The 23,331-nt window shown below is 41.9% G+C and overlaps 1 long non-coding RNA gene across 1 annotated transcript; it reads left to right on the plus strand.

The window, feature by feature from the left end:
* The first annotated feature begins 4,960 nt into the window (after positions 1-4,960).
* Positions 4,961-21,730, plus strand: LOC141730235 (uncharacterized). The gene is made up of 4 exons (XR_012581731.1): positions 4,961-5,911; positions 12,924-13,214; positions 13,990-16,179; positions 21,539-21,730. It is a non-coding gene; the product is annotated as an uncharacterized LOC141730235 (long non-coding RNA).
* The last annotated feature ends 1,601 nt before the right edge of the window (positions 21,731-23,331 follow it).

Genomic DNA, 23,331 nt, shown 5'->3' on the forward strand with positions numbered 1-23,331 from the left:
GGCCCAGCACACGGTATCTCATCACCACCTACTCTGTCTAAATAAAGCCATTTCCCGGCGAGGATGTCTGGCCCAGAAATGTGCGGGCACGGGCTGGGGCGTGCTGTGGTCGCCTCCTTCCTCTGGCACCGGGGTCCGAGAGCGGCTGCTATGAGGAGCCAGGCCTGAGGAAGGAGAATCCCTCTCTCTCCCTAGCCTGGGGACACCGGGAAGAGCAGCACTCCTGCAAATCTCCACCCGGGCTGCCCTGCCCGCAGCCGCCCAAAATGGAGCGCAAAGGCGGATGTCTTCCCCGGCGGCACCAGAGTTAGTTCAAGGCAAGTTCTGTCTCCACACTCATTCAGCTCCCGAGAGGAAGGAGAGGGCTCCTCTGCCGGGGAGAGCCCGGCTGTGGCTGTGCCGAGAGGGGCGGCCCAGGGGCGGCCCAGGCCGTGCTCCCCGGCCGCCGCCTCACGGCCCCGCGGGCGGGCGCGGGCAGGGCCGGCAGCGGCGGGGACAGTCCCGGCGGCGGCCACACGGTGTCACCCGCGCCGCTCCGTGCGCCCGCCGCGCCGGGCCCGGGCCTGGGGAGAGCAGCGGCACGGCACGGCAGGAATGGCTCGGATCGGCTTGGCTTTGCTTTATTTTATTTTATTTTATTTTATTTTATTTTATTTTATTTTATTTTATTTTATTTTATTTTATTTTATTTTATTTTATTTTATTTTATTTTATTTTATTTTATTTTATTTTATTTTATTTTATTTTATTTTATTTTATTTTATTTTATTTTATTTTATTTTATTTTATTTTATTTTATTTTATTTTATTTTATTTTATTTTATTTTATTTTATTTTAATGTTTTATCTTGTTAAATTTTATTCCATTCTATTCTACTTTTTTGTGCCTTTCCTTTCCTTTCCTTTCCTTTCCTTTCCTTTCCTTTCCTTTCCTTTCCTTTCCTTTCCTTTCCTTTCCTTTCCTTTCCTTTCCTTTCCTTTCCTTTCCTTTCCTTTCCTTTCTTTGTAGTTCATTTTTTTTCATGTGTTTTGTTTGGTTTTGTTTTTTCTTGTTGATGGTGGTGTTTTTTTGCTTTGTTTTGCTTTGTTTTGTTTGTTGTGGTTGGTTGTTTTCTTTTGCCTCGGCCCCTGTGTGCCTCAGTCACGGCCAGAGCTTCCAGGGCTAGAAAGGTAAACCCGCCCCAGAAAAGGTAAACCAGAGGACAAACACAGGGTCTTTGGTGCCTGTGGGACAGTCGCAAGGGGGAGAAGACACAGATTCCTGCTGGTTAATAAAGCTTATTCACAACCTTAATTCTGGTTTATTAACTTTAGGTATAACAAGTTGTGCAGTAATTGTGGTTGTTAAGGGAGCACCAGGCAGTTTTTCCTAGAGGGTATCAAATTCTGTGTTATTATTATAGATGCATTAAATCTCCATTAAAAGGCTTTCTGTAAATGTTTCAAGGCTATGCCAGATAGAAGGGTACTTCATCTTGGTTTCCAAGCGGGGTATTATCTATTTTAAAAACCTTGCAATAACAGTTACCTTATTGGTCTCCCATCAAAAAAAAAAAAAAAAACAAAAACGGTGGTTTACGAATGCCTTGTTTTTTGGGGAAAAGAAAGACATAAATTGAACTTCCGTGACTGCCGTATCAGTCATTAGTGAATCTGGGTTCAAATGTGCACTCTCTATAGAGCCTGGCCATGGTCTTTCACAGCCCAGCAAAATAAGGAAACTACAGGATGGAAACTCAATGAACCTAACTATTCTGCTTCCTTTTATTTTTTTTTCTCCCTTTCGAATAAATCACACTCTTTTGAAGCTGCTGCTTTTCTTTTGCGGGCACAAACCCCTCATCTTTTAAAGTCTGTCTTTCAAGCTAATTGTTTCCACAGGCCAAGCAACTGGCAAAAGGCAGCTCCAGCCTATCTCTATATTGTCTCCCCAGGACTGTTTATAGGAGAAATACACGTTTATACAATAGACGCCACTGTTTAAAGGCTGGCTAGTGAAGGAGTATTTTTAACGAGATTAGTTAACGGGTTTGTTCAGCGCCTCGAAGGAAGTGTTCAGTGCTGGCAGGGCAGAATTGCTGTGCTGGGGCCCTAAGCCAGAGGCAGGTATTGGGTGGGCTCCCACGGATTTCAGCGGTCTCTGAATGAAGGACTCAGCGACAGATAGAAGAAGTTGAAAAGTGCAAGCGGCAGCGCGGAGAAATAAAATGGAGAGCAGCAGGACAGATGCAAGCGAGGAGCAGTGATGTGTGAGCCTCCGGAGGTGCTATTTATGTTTGCGAGGAAGGTCTGTGCCATTAAGTTTCAATTTGACAGTAACGTTTTAACAAACATTTTAGAGAAATGCGTTTGCAGGAAAGATTAGAGATACCCAGATCTCTGACTGCAGTGAAGCATCAAGTGAAGCTCAGCGTCTTAAGGGAGACCTGAAAAACTTGAAATTAGGAAGAAAAAAAGGATTGGGCAAGATTTTATGCTATTTTCGCAAAGACAGTACGGTGAATGATGTTGTTCCTGTGGTATTTCAGACCTGTCTGAAACTGAATCTACCTGAGTCTCTTGTATGTTTTTCAACCTGCTTTTTGCATCCCAGGAATTCTCAGTGCTTTAAAAAAATATATATATTTTTTATATATAGTGATATCTAACTAGATCTTTTAGGATCCAACTCCATCACTCTCCTGGCAGTGGTTTTCACTCCTTTTGTTGAGGCCAATGTTCTGCTTGTGCTCTCAAAGCCAATACGATTACTCACCCAAGTAGGACCTAAATATGTGAGTCAGCACGGTAAAATGTGTCCCAGAGTCTGTAAATGGAAAAGATTTGCTCCAATAGGCAGGGCTCTGTGTCTGGTTTAGCTCTCATCTCCATTAATATGTCCATTACTTAAATTAGTGAGATAGCAGGCCTGCCCTACAGTAACAACAACTCCACTATCCCATTACAGGAGGCCTCCATGTCTTGTTTTTCCCCCCATTCAGCAGCCTGTGCAGTGTGTGATAGTGCTGCTGGTGATACAGCCACGACTTATTTCCAAGGAGCAGGATTTTCTAAATGTGTCCACTAGATAGCACAATAAACTTCCTTCTTTTCCTGTTGAAAAACTTTCTCTCCCACCCAAAGAGCCATTAGCCCTTCAGTCTCAGAGTAATGGTGCTTCAGGAGGAGATCAAAGTTTCTCAGATAAGTGTTCCTTTACACAATGTTCCTGACACTCCACTTTGTAAACAGGCTTCTTTTTTATGGTTAAGAAGGACATATAAACATGCCAAGTGAGATGGATAGACTGCCACTTTTTCTTTTTCTCTTTGTATTTGTGTGTGTGTTAACTGCTCGATGAGTATCATGGTTGGGTTGCACTGATACCGTTGAATGTGGTCTGTCTTTTGTGTAAACAGAGAGAGAAAAGAGAACTGCAGGAAGGAATCCCAAGTTTAGATTTCTTACTGGAGCCGCTGCAGCACCAGTCACTTTCTGCCACCATTGATGAGAAAACAGTCATGTGTCCTTCTGAAGGATGACAGAGACATTAGCACTCAAATCCATGTGCTTGTATCCCTGCTTATAGGGACATGTTAGGCCCACATTCTGCTTTAGGACCTCAGATGAGCAGTGTAAAACCTAAAAATGAGGTTTCTGCCTCAGTTAAGGTTTCCAGACTGCCTCAAATCCCCTTTAGCTTGAAACAAAGAAGAGCATGAGTACCCTCTAAAGGCCTTTGAGAAAAGCTTAAATTTCCCACAGTGGACCTTATAGAGAGAAAGGTCCCTGCTGTAGGGGAAGTCAGCATGTCTGTATACTCAAGGGAGGGCCAACTAGAAATAGCTGGTAGGAAACCCAGGATGTGGATGGGAATGTTCCAGGTGAAGCAGCATGAACACCTCCTGTGAAAGGCATTGTGCAAGGCACCTTTTATTCAGGGACAAAACCTGAATACAAATTTTCATTTTGACTCTACTTAAAATTAAGTGAAATCTGCAACTGACATGCCCCCATTCTGGCACCTTGGGACAATAGGAGCCTGCAAATGTAGATTCAGCTCTTTGAGTTGCAGAAAATCAGATGCTGTGGCCTCTGCTCATGTCTTGTCTTTTAGGAAACTAATAAGTACCCTCTCTGGTAGCTTGGTTAGCTGCTATGCTTCAGATAACATAACAGCTAACCGAGATGTATATTCTCTGTCATGCATTGCCAAATGCCATATATAAGGTTTTAAAAGAGGAAAATTAAAAAAAAAAAAAAAACACAACCAAACAAAAACCTCAACTGGCAGGCTTCTTTGAAGCCTCCCAGAGAGATTGCTGCCTTTCTACCCAGACTGCAAGCTCCTTAGGGCAAGGACCAGGTTTGTGTGGCAGCCATAAGCAGTGCCATTGCAGTGTGATCCCCCAGCACATTGATGGAAGGTGCAAAGCATCTGCTTGCACCTCCCCTTTCAAACCAGGGAACTGAGATTTCTGGATCCCTGACTTAAGAAGGAGATGACAAGGCCCATCTTGTCTTTCACGTTTCAGAGCTAGCTATAGGAGTGTAACACACGCCTTTTAAAACAGGTGACACAAGGGATTTTCCATGACAATCTTTCAAACTAAAGCAAAAACCCTCTGTTCACGGGTTGAAAACACTCTTAATCATGGTGCACAGACTCCCTCTGACATGAACCTGCTCCAGCTCTTCTGATTAGACATCCCTGAGGGTTATTGGTACAGTAGTGGCATCTAGAAACCACAGCTATGTGTCTGGGCATCAGCCTTCGCTCCATTTCAGAAATATAGGCAAAATCAAACCAAAGCAAACCGAAAGATGAGAAAGAAACACTGAATATAAACAGACCTTTTACCTTGCCATACTTTGGGGAGCCCAAGTGAAAGTGAGACAGCTGTGGGCAAGGGGCTTGCCTCAGTAGAGGCATAGTCACTGCTCTGGTCTTGTAGCAATTCCAGTGCAGGGAGTGCTGCAGAGAGATGTGAAGAAGAGCCCTGGAGCAATTTTCAGGTGGCTGTAGAGAAATCTACCCTGAAGAGCCCTGTGGGTGTTATTTCAGATGCTTGTTTATAACATAACATTTCTTACTTTTCTGTATTCTTTAAGGAAAAAATTTGCCTATTTTCTTTTAAGCGGGAAAAACAGTGGTATAGCCAACCCAGCCAACCGCCTCCTACAAACCTGTTTTCTTCTTTTCTTTTTCCTACCCTTTTGTAGCCACAGGCAAGAGTGCCTCAGATCTCATCTTTTAAGTGCTACAACCGATCCATTAAATGTTTTCTCATGGACATTTTTTTCAGCTCCGAGGAGTAGAGTTGCTGAGTGAGAAAGGCATGAGCTGGGCTCTTGCTGCTGGGACTTCCTCCAGACCAGCTTGCAGTCTTAAGAAAAATGAGTTGGATGGTCTCAGCTCTGTCCCCAATGAGCAGCAGCAGTAGATCACTTCGCAAAAATGAGCCACGCGTAATTTGGCACCATTGACAGAAGACTCACTCGCAGCAGCTCAGGGCCTTGCAGGCTTGAGATAATGTGCTGCTAAAATCACCTCTTGACCCCAACCCAGGAGGTTCCTCCAGGTCACAAGGGAAGAGGGGGGTAACAGGCCACTGTGAGATACCTTGATAAATGTACAAGCCCCTACACGTCAGCCTGGCACGCCTGCACCAGTGTGAGCTGCTCTGTTTATCACAGGAAGAAGAATTTGTTTCCTGGGTTGTGTTAGAGGACTCCAGACTTCTCATTTCAGCTACCTCCTCCTTTTTCCCCTCCAGTGCAGCAAGCCCACTGAAGTGAACTGGTGGCCCTGACGGAGTGCAGAAGCAGGCTGCATGCATCTCCTTGTGTTGGAACTGGCAGAGAAAATCGGACACTGGGACAAACAACCATAAATCAGGACTGTCCTGATTAAATCAGGCATGGCTGGCAAGTAAGTTATTAGCCGCCTGTGAAACTAATTGTGATACTGATACACTCAATTTTGCTGTGTCTTTCAAACACCGATTGTGATGGGAAACAGCTGTTAGAAACCAGCCCCCCCCTCCCCCCCCAAAAAAAGAAAGGGAGAGAAAGGAAAAAAAAAAGAGAGCAGGCTTACGATTCAGAATCATAATAAAGTCTGTCTTCTCTATTCCCTTGCACAAAAGCTCTTGTATTCTTCTATTCTCCTCTAGACAATTACTCCCAGCAGGCAGGGTCACTTAGGATGAGCACTATTGCATTTAAAGTTCATCTACTGAAGGGGGGAAAAAGACAGAGAAATAAGAAAAAGAAGAAAAAAAATTTCTTCCCATTAATGTGAGAAAAAAATGGCAGGTTTAAAATGGGTTAGAAATTCAGGTTAAAGCAAAAAAAATTGTCACATGACATCGTCAGGAAAAAAGATTTTATTCAGTGGTATTGTTTGACTGAAAACTTCTTTCACGGTAACACCAATGCCAGGATAAAAAAACCAGTGTTTATTTGATGCCTGGATGGAGCAACTGTTATGAGCAGCTAGAAAAAAAAAAAAAAAAAAAAGGGATGTTTTGAAATATGCCAGAAGGAGAAAAGGCCTAATCCTGCTTTGGTGGAAGCTGGTGGTGAGCTGTCTGCTTCCTCCCATGTTGACTGGCAGGCCATGCTGCATGGGACAAGGAGGGCTGGGCAGGAGCTGGCAGTGTGACCCCCTGTGCAGTGGGAAAAGTGTGTGGTTTGGCCAGCTAAAACCTCCTGCTGCCAGGAGTTTGTGCAGTCACTCAAGCCAGGGCCAGGTGAAGTGCTGTAGTAGTTAAGGATAGGAGCTGAGCAGGGTTTGTGGAGAGGTTGTTACTGGACTGAGAAACATAGCTCAAAATCCAGACAGGATTTTGAGTGTACAGACCCTTCTCCAGGTCTGAAAAGGAATCAGCAAAGCCTAGCTGCAAGTCTGTTGTTTGGCTTAGCCTCAAAGAAGATTTTTGAGACCCAAACTCTGTTTTCTTTCCCAGAAATACTTAGGTTAGCATAAAGTGTTACCTCTCTTTGCACCCTTTTTACTGCCATTATGACTGCTCACATCTGAAAAACACCTCCCATAAGACAGAACATACCTACATATGCAATACATGTGATTTGAAGGTTCTTCCCTCATCAGAATATTAATTCTTGGTGATTTTGTGCCTTGGCCTAAGCCCCTGCAATGGGCCACTGTTGGAGATTAGACTCTTCCAGCACTTGGTTTGAATCCCTGGAGCCTCAGATACTTTATACCTCCATTTTAGCTTTTTGCCACTTTTTCTTCTCATCTTGTATCTATCTAGTCTGTCTTTCTATTGCTGTTCATTTTTTTCCCCAAGTTATATTTTAGCTATAACAGTGGAGAGAAAATGACATGCATTAGCTAATAACAATATGACTGCACCAAGAGTTTGGAAGAGATGGAAGGAAAAAACAAATCACTCATGTTTCAAGAATCAAACCCCATCCTCTCAGCTTCCACAGTAATATCTCTGGCTTCCTGTTTGCAAACCAGAAATGTTTATTTACAACGTCTTTTTAGACATCTTTTCAATGTGTAATGCTCATGTCATTACATAATGGGTCATAAATGATGTTGGTTGTCATAGAAAAACACAAAGTCATCAAATATTTTCTTGGTTTTTTTGTTTGCCTTTTGTGGCAGGATTCAGAGTTGTCTGCAGTTAGGAAAAAGGTAAATCATCATCTTTCCAGTAATTCCAGCCCTGGTGTATTCAGCCTGTCAGGAGTTTATGAGTGAGGTGATCCTGATGCTGCGCATTCTGGTTGTATTTTTCTGAGTGGCCCTGCTGTTTTAGGCAGCTCATCAGCTGTGTGCCCTGAGAAAGCCAGGCAAAGGCTTGCATGTCCACGGTTTTGTGAGCAGAATTGTATCACAAAACAATAGAAATATGAAATACAAAACCCCTGACTCTTTTTTTTTTTCATTATATAAGGCTATGTACTCAATCAGATACTGGAAGTTCCTACTATAACCTATGACAATGGTTGCCGAAGGTATTTGTGCATTTTTCTGATCTGAACTGTAGGGATATTATATGAGTGCAATTTTTTTTTTTTTTTTTTGCAGTCTTGAGATGAAGCTGCCTGGTCTGGTTTCCCTTACCTGTAGCTATCATGGGGATGAGAGAGATGAACATAATATGCCCAGAGGATGCAGTCCTTATTCCTGAGTTAAACTAAGACCTGGCTCCCTCATAGACTTTGAGCTCAGCTGAATCTCCATGCCCTCTTTTTGTAGGGTCTTCAAGTGGCAGCATTACAAATTGTTCCTTGTCTCAGAAACCTGTGAGGAGAAGGAAAGGAGCCCTTAAACCAGGATACTGGGTTGAATACTTTACCTTTGCTTACAACAGAGTGTATTGGATATAACTCCCCTGAAGCTAGCTGGTGGTGAAGCTGCTATTCTTCCCTCTGAACAAATCAATTCCTATCTCTAAAAATAAGTGAATTAGAAAAGAAGTAAAGCTACCATTTATAAAATATATGTGTTTATTTGGTAAACCTTGTAATCTATGTATGAACTTTATTGATACCAACTCTATCTAAATTCTTTTTGAGATTCTTAAGGAAAAGGCAAAAAGATTTTGCATAGTTTGGATAGATCAGGAGACCTTTTTATTCTCTTTGCCACAAAAATGACAAATAAACCACTATCAGGATAAAAGGCATTGACAAAATATGTCCATACAAAAGACACACGAAACTTTCCACTTTTCCCTTTTTTTATTATTTGGAAGGGCACTGAGAGTAATTTCTCAACTGCCTGAAATAGATGGGCCTCCTGGATCAGAAATGCACCTCCATTAATGTCAGACAATCTCCATCTTTTGTACATGCCATCTAGAGAGTTTATGGGTAGCTATGCAGAAAGAAGAGGGTTTCATGTCTAATTCTTATCAGCACCAGAGGTTATTTTCTGTGGTTCTCTTCATCAATGCACAGTAGGGTGTTGGTGAGCACCTGATAAAATTTCCAGCCACACACAAGGAAATGCTGAACTAATAAACTGTTCTTTTAGTGAATTACAGAGACCAAAGGATTTATCTTCCTCTCTGAGGAAATATACAGCTGTCACAAGTAATATCGCTGAAAAAGTTTTCAGTTACTATGCAAGGTCAGATTACCTGCATCTTTTGTTATCTAGGTGGGTGATGAAAAGTCATTGAGATCTATCAAAAGTGAGGCCTCAATTCAGCAAGCTGGCTAAGCAGGTAGCTGGCTTTGCTGGGACTCTCAGCCTGCACTCAGGCAGCCATGTGCTTTAGCAGGCTGCTGAATTTGAAACTAAATTACAAGCAAAGATCTTGAATGCTGTCTTGGAACTTACTCCAACTAACCAGACTTACTTACTTGTAACTTGAACTTACTTGTAACCAGAAATTGTAAATTATGTCAGTATTATGCACAAGAGTGGGTTGTGTGTGTTGGTGTGAAAGGAGAAAAACAATGTGTGTAGAAGAGTGGTAGGACAAACACTCCTCTGAAACCCTCTGTGCATTTTGCATGTGTACGTTGCATTTGTGTACTGTCTGAAGAAGCCTTCAGAGACGATCATTGCATGAAACCACTACCCATCCTCTTTGATGAATTTTTATTGCATAGCTTCCACTGTGCTAGGAAAAAAACCCAAATAAATCTAAAAGTACTAGCCCTGCTATGAGTTCCAAACACAGTTCTCATTTCAGGATCCTGGCATGCACTTGTAAAACATTTAAATACCTATTGGTGGATAAGAAAATCAATATACTTGTGAGGTGACTAAGTAACAAAATATATTAGAATTGATGTTACAATTAGGAAAAAAAAAGAAATAAATTGTTTTTCTGCTCATTAATATTTGGATAAATATTTATGAATGTATAAGACAAGCAAGCACTGCCAACACTAGATCTTTATTATGCCAGGCATGGGAATAATTCAAGCATTTAGGCAGCTGCAGGTTGAACTTAACCCCACTGGCTGTTCAGCTGAATTTGATCTGGCCCCAGGAAGACATTGCTTTGGAGATGGCTCAGGATGTGTGGTTTCTGTGCAGTTTTTGTTTGGAAGAAAAGGAGTGAGATTGTCTGCAGGTAACAGACTCCTGACAGTGAGCTGTGTTTGCCTTGACAGATGTGTGCTAAGCAGAGTGATGCTCAGGGTGGAGTTGTCTGCTGCCTAACGGACAGGTCAGCCAGATAGGAAGGATTTGCAGGAGTTTTGTTTACAGGATTGGCCAGGGAGTTATTTCCAGCCTGGAAGCAGCAGTAGGCACTCCCTTAGGACAGGTTTTCTATGGGGAGTCTCGTTTTTGTCTCTTCTGTTTCTCATTAAAGCCCTCAGGTCCAGGCCCCTCAGTGCACATGGTGAACATTTTGCCCAGGGCTGTGTGCAAACCTGCTTGCTCCTCGTGCAGGGTGGTCATCAAGGGGAAGAGAAGCAGAGAGTGAACCCTGCTTGTCTTCCCCCTGCACAGGCAAGATGGACATTCTGCTGTCCAGCAAGGTGGCTTTTGTGGACTATTAAGGAAGGACTATTTATACAGTGCTCTTTCTATAACTGTATAGCTGGGAGAGGAGAAGGGATCATGAAGAAGAACTGGGGTGATCTGACCACCCACAACCATTTCTCTTTTCTTCCTGGTGAGTGAGAGCCTGACGTTCACTCTTTTTTTGGTTTTTTCAAAGGGAAAAAGAGGGATGGCTTCATTACATCCAGGCGATTTTTGTAGCCCTTGTCTCTAGCTCAGGATGTGAACCAGAACAATAGGTGTTTTGGAACCTGAGCAGAAAACCAGCCGGATGACGTGGCTCAAAATGTGATTTTGCAGGGGCGCGCATCAATAACGGGACTGTGGCGCTGCACGGATATTGCGCAGGCAGCCTTAATATGCTCGTGTGGCATCCGGATTGACAAGACAGACCACGATGGCTCCAAAGGGTCAATAAAACACGCGCCATGAAGGACTTACACAATAGACAGTAATGGCTTCTTTGGAGCTGTTACGGTCTATTGGGTCAATAATAATCCACTTTTTAAAGAGTGCCAAAATATGAATTTACACAACAAGCCGTAATGGCTCCTGATCTATCAGATAAATGATATGAATTATCAGCATTAGAGCCCACAGTGCAACGCACGTTTATCTGTTAGGGTGGATAAAATAAATGTTATATGCTTCAAAATATACTTTCATATCCAAAGGACTGATTTCTTAAAAACATCTGTGGAGGAAAAAAAAAAGAGAAAACCCCAAACTCCAATCATTAAACCCATAACATAAATAGCATAGATCAGGAAATTTAAACCTGAGACTGTCTCTGGAAGGTTACTGTAAGTTTTCACTCTATGTTATTTTTAATTAAATATTGCAGCAGCATTTGCCATGTATAGTTAATTTTTTAGTTATTAATTTTTCTGTTCAGGTTTTTCTGTGAACATTTTCCCGTACTGATAAACTTTTCTATGCAATTGCATCTTTTCTCCTGTATTAAGAGCTAGTTACCTGAGTAATGTTTTGCAGGATCCAGACTGCATGTTATACAACAGGCTTGGTCTGAATATATGCATTCAAGACCAAAAATCTGTTTAAATAACATATGTTCTGTTTGTGGCCACCTATCTGTTTCTATCAAGGAAGATAAAAGTCCTTGTCTGCACTGTTTTAGCTGCACAATCAAGACAGAAACCCTCAGCTGATGTTTGCCAGCAGGTGGTGACACACAGCAACAAGCTCCAATGGCAACAACATTTCTCTGCAAAACTTGGAGAAAATCCAGGCTTCAGGAAAATGAAATATGCCTTCAGTTTGGGAAGAAATAATGATGAATGTCCATCAGCAATGCATGTGATGATTTAGACTCATTGCATGGCAAGAAGAAGTATGTTCAGTCCGCAGCAGGTCAAAAGTTTTCCTTGCTGTTTCTCTGCATTTCCTTCTTGTTATTATGAAACATTTGGCTTGGCTGTGAAATATACTTTTAATTAAAAGATAGGAAAATCATAGTAAGACAGCAGCAGCAGAGAGCCACTAGAAAGCCTGCTGTCTTAGCTCTCGTAATAAACATAATGCGAAGGATTGGTGCACACAAAGTCTGAAGTGTTGTAGTGAGAGTATCTATACAGTGACTTATCCAAGTCCTTTCAAAGGGAAGTGTAAATAGTGTTTTCTGCTTGTCTGTGATTTCCCCATGCTTTTTAAAACTTCATATGCTTTCCTGTCTGGTCTCACACCCAGGTAAACTTGTTTGAAAGACCCGCAGCTTATCCTAAACACCACCACCGAGTTTGGAGTAGCTTAGTGAGCAAATAAGTCTTCTGTTATAGACAACATTAAAAATTAGTACAGAATAGTGCCTGCATCTGTCACCTTTGGTTTCTATCTTCCTGTACTTTCCACGCATTTAAAATTCCTTGGATTTCATGCATACATTTTGTACACATTACCTTAAACAACATGCCCTTGAAAAGAAATTGGGGTGCTCACAGCATTTGAAGTGCAAAAACTTAACAGAGGGAAATACAAGTCTCATCCTGCTTAGCAGGGAGCTGAGAACAGGATGAAAATGTAAAACTACTGAGAAATTTTCCCCCGATGCAGTGTCTGTTTCCTGCAAGTATCTACCGTCTACAATATTGACTGGTTTATCAGGCAGCAGGTATCTCTATCAGCCTATCTTGAATTGTCATCCAACAGGAGATTAAACGCTGCCTGCCTCCTTCTTGTGATTTTCAGTCTTCACATCGCAAAGTTTTCAATCAAATTTCAGCGGTGTACATTTAGCTTAGAGAACTTGTGGTACTTATCTTCCCAAAGCAGGTGATTTAGACCATGTTTACCTTGTACAGTTCCAAGATATCTTTCGGCAAACCTGTCCACATCTCAGGCCTTGAAATGATTCCTAAGTTAGTGGTTTTTTTTTTTTGCTTTTCTCTGTTTCCCTTTCTCTGTCCCTCCACAGGCAGGCGACCAGCCAAACAACACAATAACAGCACAGCTCCTGAAGAACAGACGTGCCAGTTTTTGGAAGAGTTATATCAATGTGGGAACTTTCTGTTGTTAAATTTTTTTTAAAACAAAAGCACCATGGTGCCTTACAGCATTGTTCTGAGAAGCTTCCTCCTTCCTAATCTCTGCAGTGCATTTATCACAGTGTGGTTTCACCCCACGAATCTGCTCGATCCCAGGAGGATGTCAGCTGTGTGCTCATTTTGGTTTGCATCAGACACCTGAGGAAGTCGTGGGCTGGGAGGTATCCTCTAAAATAAACTACAGTTCCATTTGTTAGGAATCCAGTGTGAGCAAGCTGACACTGAAAAAATGGCTTCTCTGCCAATTAGCATATTTTCTGCATAGGATTTTGATAAACAGACTAAGTAGAATTTGAATAAGCATAAACTTGAGATTAAAAAATGCTGGAAAGGCAATTCAAAACAATCACAAATGCCAGACTGGATTTTTGTGGTTTATTCTCCATGCAAAGGAGCTAGAAAATAGTATAACTAAGAGTGATTCTGATAAGGTAAAGGAATGAATAATTGGAAATTATACTTAGAGCCCTAATTGGTCTCTCACCACCTAATGCTTTGAAAAAGCTGGCATACAGTAGTCAGGGCAAGGCTTGGGAGCAGGATCTGTTCACTTTTCTGGCCACTTAGAGCAGCATGAAAACACCTTAGAGGGGTAAAATGGTCCGCAGACCAGTATAGACCATTGAAAAAGTACAATTTTACAGTTGTACTTGTACAATTGAGAGTACAAGTATAGTTCCAGAAGGTCAGAGGTTGCCCTTCAAGGACTTTCTGCTTGGAGCGAGAGGAACATGTTCACATTTTTTGGTATGGGGCTGCTCAGCTAGGTGCTCCCTAGGGGCTGGAATTTGGGATGGACAAATCTCCACAGCGTGACACGGCCTGGTTGCATGTGAGCACTCACCCTGGGGGTGGGATGAATATGAGGAATGCAGTTCTGGATACAGTCTTTACAAACAGGGCGGGAGTTTAATCCTGAACTCCTTCTTATTCTAGAAGATCCAAGAGGCTGTTACAGTAATTTGATGCCAGCTGGGAAGAGGCAAACACCTCCCAAGTCACTGCTTTGGCCAACAGCCTGATGACAACAGAGGGTTCTCATCAAGCAAGAGAAATATTCCAGAGGGTGATACCCACCAGAGTTCATCTGCTTCATGCTGTCAGGGCAGCGTGAAAGAGAGTGAAGTGACAGGCGAGTTGGGCCAGCTGCTTCTTCATGAATATCTGAGATTCTTGTCTAGTGTAAGTGGAAACTATATGAACACATCAAAGACGAAAAGACACTGAAAATTGAAAGGCAGTGCCTAGATTATTTTTAAAAGAGTGAATTTGGCTCAATCTAATTCACTTCCTCCATATATGAAATGGACTAGATTGAGATGGTAGGTGTGAAAGAAAATTGCTTTGCTGTTGAATGTGGAAATTAATTTTTTTTTAACCTTTTGCCTGCATTTTTTGCTTCTTCCTTCCATTTCCACAAGTACAAGCAAACAAAAGTGCCTGGGGCCAGGCTGCAGGGAGAGGATTATGGTACAGTCCCACTTAGGCATCAGCTTGGCTGAACTCTGCTCAGGGGTACCTTGTTGGCAGGGTTCCCTGGATGGGGTGAATGAGTGTTAAATGCTGATGTTTATAGTCCCATCAGCTCAAAAGAGAGTGCAAGGTGTGAGCTGATACACATGATCTAGATTACCACCACTTTTAAAAGTACTGCCTTCCCCTTATCGGAAAGCTTCTCCTTACTGAACCAAAGTCCTGCTGGCAGGATTGTAATCTCAGAGTTTTGGAAGTGGTGCAGACATTTTTGGTTCCAAAAGCCCCAAATATATGATTGTGACAAAATAAAACTAATTCTTTGTCACCCAGTGCTCTCACCTGATAATGTTACAGAAGCAGAACCCAGGGCAGTAGAGATGCTTCCTCCATCAGATGGGATGGATGGGTTGTGCAAGACAGAGTTGGGGGAAGCAGTGGGGCACTGGGAATGTATTGGGAGGGGAAATGAGGAGAGAGTGAGTTTTTGTGAGTTGAGAAAGGTCTGCTGTGGACTGGCACAAAAGAAAAAGGTGACAGATATCAATAGTGGAGTTATAGTGTATGATGTATATGAGAGAGACAAATTTGGACATTTTTGAGTGCTTGCTGTGCAGCCTTGGCTTATTTTAATATTAGTGTATATGTATGAATGGAATTAAGAGAAAGTAAAATTGTTATGTAGATTGATATTCTAGCACTATTATTGACATAGAGGAATATTGGATATGTGACCCCTTTAATATGCTGAGACCAGAAGATGCATGTGATTTTTATTGGTAGGATGTGTCTGAGAGCAAAAAGTTTAAGAAATCTGTGATTTGTGCCACTGGGGTTTCTTTTCCTTTCCTGCTTATTCTCTATGTTAAAGTAAACAGGATGTTTCCCATGTAAACAGAGATTTTCGTGGTTCTAAATTTAGCCCTCAATAGTAGCATTATTACCAAAGTCCTCAAGCTCAAACTGTGGAAATCCCAAGATTGTTTGCATTTCAAGTCCCATCAAAACGCTAACAGCAAAGTTTCCCAGCACCTGCTGCAACTGAGCACACTGGGCAGCTGAGGGACACAGGGATTGCACTGATTCCTTGGAACTGCAAACCCTCAACCAAGCACCAAAGACAAAAGCTGAGAGAGGGAGGAAGAGAGGGAGGGAAGGAAGGGCATGAGCCCTAATGTGCAGAGCCAGTAGTAAGGACCAACAGTTTGTAGCAGCTTTCCTAAATTTTGAATGAAAGGAACATATTCAGCAGGCTATGTTTTATTCGTGTTGAAGACTTGAGTCTTCTGGTGCTTCAGAAAATGCATTTGAAGGTGGCTGAGGTATTTCAGTTTGACAAATAAACTAAGCTGTGGTTACTTTCTCAGTATGTTTTGTGTCACGGTGCTAATTTCCCATTCACTTGATTGGGATGCAATGATTTCACGACAATGTCAGTGCAGGTCTATGGAAAAGACATTATGGTGTCAAAATGAAATGAAACAATGTTAATTTGTCTATGGAAACGGTGCTCCACTGCCAAATTGAAACATAACCCTCCGCTCAGCCACCTTGAGACTTGGCACTCCCGCGCTATCGAAGGACCCCGCCACACTGGGTGATTTTACAGCGGCGCACTGGGAAGCTACAAATCTGGATTAAATAATAGAGGAGGTAAGACAATTTGTTTTGTTCTGTGAAACCACAACTGTATAGCATTTCCCAGTGTTACAAGGGCCCTCCACATGTGCTGCAGTACCTAAAGCCCAGGGAGAGGATGGGAATTGAGGGGAGAAAAAGCACTTTCTCAACATTTACTCAGATTTCTGTTGGCTTCCATTGGCTCTCAGCATATCTCATTCCTAGCGTTATGTTAATGGATCTTTTTTAGGTGAAAAATGTTATTAGGTTTTACAGTGTTCAGAGCACCTAACCAACATCTGGGACACTGGAGCTCAAATTAAGCAGTACTCTAAATCCAATTTGGGTTTTAATTCCACCAGGATTTTGCATTTCTAGTAAAACAAAAACTTGAACATAAACCAGAATCCAAAGTGTAAGGAATACAATTGTGGAAAAGAGTAATAAGCAAGTTGAAATCAAAAAGCAAGTGCTGAGAGAGGGAAGAAGCAATATGTAAAGAGATATAGAAAATATAAATAAATATTTTCTCTGTTGTTAGGGGTCTATGGAGTAATAGAATCTACTTATCAATCACAGTTTGTCTTTTGTTTTATGTTCCTGGACAGTATGACCACCTTTGAAAAAGGGTGATCTTTGATCTCCTGCCCTGGGGTGAGCACCAGCAGATGTTCTTTTGTTCTTCTCTCCATATTCAGTGTCCCTCACCTCCTAAAGCTGAAGTGTGCTCCCCAAAACTGACAGGTGTTTCTCTGTTTGATTGCAAAAAGATGGATTTAGGCTAAATGTGACCTGAAACCTTCAAAGTGGAAGGGCCTCCCAGCATGCTTGAGAACTGGTGGGAGGGAAGGCTGTTGTAACATCTGCTCTTCTGAGAATATTAGCAAATCACACACAGATGTCAAGAAGAAATAGGCTTGGCCAGTCTGTAAGGAGGGACTCTAGCACCCTGTTTCATCCTGGGTGAATTTCTGGGGTGATTCTGTCTGCTGAGCGCCTCAGTGATTTTTTTTTCCTTATTTGTGAGATGGATGTAATGGCACTTCCCTTTTAGAGACATTACGGGGAAGAAATAAATTACAGGTTTTGTGGTGTCTGAGCAGTACTATAAGACAGTCATGTAAATACATAAGGCATCGTGTGCTGGGCTGGGTGGAAAGGCTAATCACATGAGCACTATATCTTAAGGGAGCCAATCCTTTTTTTACCTGTGCCTCAGCTGGCATAAAAATCTGACACTGGCTAATGAAAGCAATAAAGCTATCTAATCTTATTGATGGCTATGGAGATTTCTTGGACATGAGGAGCTCTGTGTTCTACTCTTGTATATTGATAAAGTTGTCTCTGGGCTGTGCACAGCATTTCTAGAAGTTCACTGAAGTCCCAGAGCTACAGGCCCTCCTGAGAGTCCAATTGCTGCTTCAGTCTTACTATGTGAGTGGTGCACATTCCTTTTTTTGCATAAAGGTCCTCCTACCTTTCATCATTCCTCAGGTTGGAAGCATGATTTTGTTGAATCTGGTGCATGTGGTCATGCCAGTAATTTCCTGGAAGATGCCAGGTCCTCTCCTCAACTTTAGGAGGCAGACTGAGCATGGGCATTAGTGCTCATACAAATATTTAATGTTCAATTGTCTTGCACAGGCTTTCATGCACCAAACAATAACTGATATTGCTACTACAGGGCAGGATGTCATGAGAATCTTCCCCCATCCCACATCCATTGGACCCTCTTCTCTTTCCAAGTGGTATCCATCAAATATCCACTGTTGAGAACTCCCTGTAACTTCTCCATGAGTTGAATGCTGCTTCAGTCACCATTTTTCACAGAGATTCCCAGGCTATCTGAATGGCTGAGAGGAAGCTTTTGGCTCTTCAGGCAACATTGTTTTGAAGTAGTTCATATTGCACTAGTTATAATTGTTAAGATGTGCATCACACAGCTGCAATGTGCAATCCAACTTAAAATTTATTGGGAAGAACTACAACATTAAATACTGTGGACCTCCCAGCTTGTTTCAGGCAGCTAAGAAAAGTCATTGAAACATTGTGCTATACAGGTTGGGATTAAAATACAGGAATCGTTTGTGCTAAATGAGGAAGGCAAATTCATCATATTTAAAGTGTGCTTTATTCACTGTGAGGCACACACTTAAATTTTTTTTTGTTTGTTTAAAGACAGGAAGATTTCTTCCTTTCCAAGGTTTTCTCTCCCTCTCTCTCTCCCCCACACCACACATACATGCTTGGGCAAGCATGCACAGAAGCACATGCCTTCTCTTTCTCTGGGTGTAAAGCATGGTGGACATCTGGTTTCCAGGCTCAGTCTTCACCCCCAGAGACAAAGAGCAACGTCATTGTTTGAATATGTTCTTTAGAGGTTGACATTTGGGGAATTTATCTGCTATCCTCCAACAAGTGAGACCATTCCAACAATTTTGTGCACTGTGTAAACCACAGATTAATTGCACAAATTACATGAATTATCCTAAAATTTTTGGGTAATGTTTGCCCTGTCAACACTGTAATTGAGATGACTGGGCATGTAAAAAGCCTGCATGTGGCAAGCAGCAATCCATGATGCAGATGGGGAGGAAATTTGCATCTACTTCTGCTTAGAATAAGTCCTGCAAGGACTGTAGTCTGCAAGTAGAATAGGTAATGTGAGACTTTGATCAAAACAAAAAAAGCAGTGGGATATAATCTTCCACAATACTCTGTAATATGGAGGGTGTGTAGCTGTCTTCCAAATGCCAGGTGGGCTTCCAGTGCGTGTGTGTGGTGGTGGGGGAAAATACTAAAGTTACAGATTTTAGTGTTCCATCAAATAAAACTCTTCGTTGCTTGTGAAATCAGACGGAGTAGTAAGGGCCAAAACCCATCAAACTTTAAATGTATTTGTGCCCACATCAGTTGAACTCTTCTGTCTGTGGTTTTGACCAAGTGGTGATGCCTCACAGGGTGTATCCCAGTGATCACATCAAACCTGCCCTGTCATTTTGAAGAGGTGTTAGTGCAAAATCTGGATTTTGATGGAAGATATCAGATCAATGACCCAGACTATTCCTTTACATCAACAAACAGAAGCAAAATATCTGTAACAGTGCAATAATGTCTTAGAGGCTATGTTTACAGTGCTAAGAATTACAAACATTTAGGATTTGCTGGCAATCACATCCCTTCTCCTTTCAATGAGATGGAAATCGGAGCAAAGGATGGTGAAGGCTGACACCCACTTGAGCTCAAAGGCTTTCAAGGGAGCTGCAGGTCTGACTTCACATAAGCACGGTGTGGCATTGCGTTAGCAATCTCTGCTTGCTTTGAAGTAAAGGCAAATCCAGACATTGAGGCTGATTTAACCATCAGGTGTGCCATTGTTATTTCAGTTTTAAATTTTTTCTTTCCCAGAGACCCCTAAATACTCTAATGTTTCCAGCAAGACTTGAATATGAACAAGAAGATTTTTAACATAGGTTTATTTCTGGACCTCACAAAAATTTCATTCGGAATTTCCCAAGTCTGTATAAGTGCTCAGAGTCACTGGAATGGGCTTGTTACCAAAGGTAGAGGGGTGTTGATAGTTATTCAATGCAATTGGTATAAATTAGGTGTTTGGGGAATCAGTACAATCTCTGACTTAGGGCAAGAATTCCCTTCTGTGAGATACTTGAACGAACTCAGGCTTGGAGCTTTGGAAGATCTGGAGCAGAGTACAGGACAGGAAAGGAGTGAGAATGTCTAAATCAGACAAGATTTGTGTCCAAAGGAGAAATTCCAGTGTGCCTCAACATGCTTTTAAAGTGAGGGGCAAATGAAAACTTGATTTTGTTACAGCAAAAAGAAAAATTTCCATTGTGTTCAACAAGGCTGGGATTTCATCCAAGACCTCCACATTATTCTAAGACACTCATGTAGCCCACATTTCATCTTTTAGAAAGAGTATTCTGTCTCCAGAAATTATCAATGTTTTCTAATTTTCTGACTTCATCATCTGCAAAGCCCCCATCATGACTTCTTTTTATACAACACATTTTTGTTCTTTAATTTTTCTTTCAGTCTTGCAATCATTGTTATGTCCCCAAAGATCAAAGATTCACAGCATAAGGTAAAAATAACTACTTGCAAACAATAGATACATGCTTTTAAATAAACTTTTAGTACTTAATAAAGTAAAATACCTGGAAAAAATCTGGAAGATGAAGCAATACCAGATATGTTTTTGATTTGACTTGGGACAGGATTTCACCCCACATTTTTATTAGGAATATTTAGCACACAGACATTCCACCTCCTTGTATCTCCACCCCCATATATCTCAAAGCAAGAACAGAAGGCAACGCAAAAGTAGCTGCCACCATCCACAAGATAATTCTTTCAAACATCTCTCAGCATTCTAAACCATAATCTAAACTTATGTCCACATAACAAATAACAGCCCTTTGAAATGAACTGAGAAACTGTAAAGCCATTAAGAAAATGTGCCATTAAGAAAAGGATTTCAGCATTTCCTATGAAAAAGGTTCCCAATGTATGTATTTCCACATGTTCAGAGAAATGATTAAAGTGTTTATAGCTTTTGTAATTGGTCTCTCTCAATTTAAAAATATAGGCTTTTTTAAAAATGTTACATTTCTCTGCCGCTCTTTGTCTAGAATAACATTAATGAAGTGCCATTTTCTGAGTTGCTGAAGGTAGGGAATAGGGAAGCGATGTGTTTAAGGGAACATGTTCCCGGAGCACGCCGTCTGTCTGCCCATATTCCAGCAGGCACGGCCTCTCGCTAATGTGTCCATTAGCCACGGCGCGCTCTGCGGGCTCCGTGCGGCGCTGGGCGCAGATGGCAGCAGCAATGGGGGCTCATTCCCTCCCTCAGAGCACCCTCTGCGTGCTGCTGCCCAAGACAGGGCGCTTGGAGGAAGACATGACATGTTTTTTCCTTGTTTGAGTCCAGCCGAGGGCGGTCAGCACCCTGGAAAAGCCAAACTCCATCACCAACCCCCCAAAAGCAGCAAAAAGATGGAGGGCACTGCTAAATCAGTCCCTTGCCAAAGAGCATCCAGCCCTTTCTACAAGAGCTTTTGCTCTGCTCTGGCAAACGCTATAAACATCCTGGCTGCACTGATAGAAACCACATGTATGGCCTTGCATTCAATGAGTGAGTGAATCTTGGTCCTGGAGGCCAAAGCCACTTTCATCACCTACAGATCATGGCTTTTGGAGTGGTTTGTGGCTCCATTAAGTCAGTCCAGAAGAGAAAGATTTTCACCCAGATTCCAAATGAATGTATTTCATAGGTCAATGTTGCTATAGGACACGAAATAAAATGACGCAGGCACTGGAATCTCCAAGGTAAAAAGAAGGGCAGTTTAATTTCTGACTCCAACATTTACAGATTTTCAAAAATGACAGTGGAATGGAGGATAAGAGTGCCACCTCTCCAGTGACACCGGACAAACCAACAGTCCATCAAATTTCTCCTCCTCCAATAAGTAATTTACAGCAATAAGTATTTACAGAAAAGTGCGTGAGAAAGTTCATTAAAAGAATGTAAACATCAGAAGGCTTAGAAGAACTTAGAAGAACAGGGTGGCAGGTAAGAATATATGCATAGATATAATTTTTTTTTTTGTAGCAACTGTCAATCAGGTAATATGTAAATTTTTTTCATTCTATTATTTTCTTTTATACTGTTAATATAAAGCTTTAGGTTTTGTTCCATTTGTAAAAGCATATATCAAATGTTTTGTTATTTCTTTTCATAATACCCCAGGAGAGGGTGTTTTACCTTTCCTTTTGTAAATTATCTTAAGTAGAAATTGTCAGTCTGGAATTGACAGGTATTTGTTACAGAAAACAAGGCATTGTTCCCACTTTGCTTCATCCACCAACACAGGTGCTGCTGTCATATGTCACAACAATGGGGAAACTTATTAAACTATAAAGAGCAATAATACTATAATATAAAGATATGAGGGTGGAAAAGTCTTAAGATGTGTTTGCTGGCTGGAGGTATGAGATCCTATCCTTCATGTAGTTGATCTGACAATGATCTGACACTCCCACCAATCTCTTCTTTCCTGGCTTCTTCTTCCAGGAATGCTCTTATAAACGATTGGCATTCCCCCTCTCCCCCCTGCTCCCCAGAGCTATCAAATAACAGTAGGACAGAGTCATAACTCGATCAGTGAGGTTGTTCCTCACCTGTTGAGTTGCTGACAGAGAAAGGACATTGGCAGAGAAAGGATTTTGCAGAAGCCAGGATTACTGTGGTCTAATTACAGAAAGTCTGGGCCAGTTGCTGGATTATATTGTGGAATGTGTTGTGACCGATGCAAATATCCACAGGCAATTCTTCTGTCAAAGGCTGGCCTAGATACAGGGAAATTCCTGAGTAACTTGCTAAAGAGTCCCTGTTTTGTGAGCCTGACAAAGGAGGCGACAGTGGTCTTTGCTGGGCTGGAGGTGCTACTGACCCTGGCCTGTGGCACTGTCGGCTGGAGAGAGTTGTAGTCTAGAAAAGGCCTGAGCTGCACAATCTGGGACAGGATTCAACTCACATCACCCGAATTTGGGGTTGAATGTGATCAAATTAGAGCATTGCCATCCTCTGACTGGCAACAAATCAAATGAGTTCTTTGGGCTTTTATCCTTCACCACAAAGAACAACAACAGGAACAAATGCTGGGAGAGGAGAGAAAGAAGTGACATCATCTGTAGAAAAGTTTTCCCTTTTTTTCTGCCTGAAGGACTGTTTTGATTTCCAACTGCATCTCAGGTAAGGATGAAACATGATATTAGATTGAACGCACCAGCTGAGTGTAAATGGAAATACCTGCAGATGAAGAGAGGGAGAGATGACACTATGATGTGTTTTTTAAACCTTTCTTATATTTGTAGAGGCCAAGCAGCTCCTGGTCTAACTTCAAATAGCTGAAACATTGGTCAAGTAATTTTAATTGTCTCAGTCTCACTTGGATCATGAGAGTGGCTGGGATTATATGGAATACTCTGTATTCTACTTCAGCTTCCTCTACTCCCAGCCCTCTGTACTCTAGCCCTTCCCCGAAAGCCCATCTTTCCTTTTCTGTGGTATGGGAGAGCTGGTGATTTGGAGCCAGCTACATATGCTTTATGTTTCCTGAAGATTAAAACCCATGTGTAATACTCCATAGTCTGTCAACAGCC

Source organism: Zonotrichia albicollis, chromosome 1 (assembly GCF_047830755.1).
Source record: "Zonotrichia albicollis isolate bZonAlb1 chromosome 1, bZonAlb1.hap1, whole genome shotgun sequence".
NCBI lineage: Eukaryota > Metazoa > Chordata > Aves > Passeriformes > Passerellidae > Zonotrichia > Zonotrichia albicollis.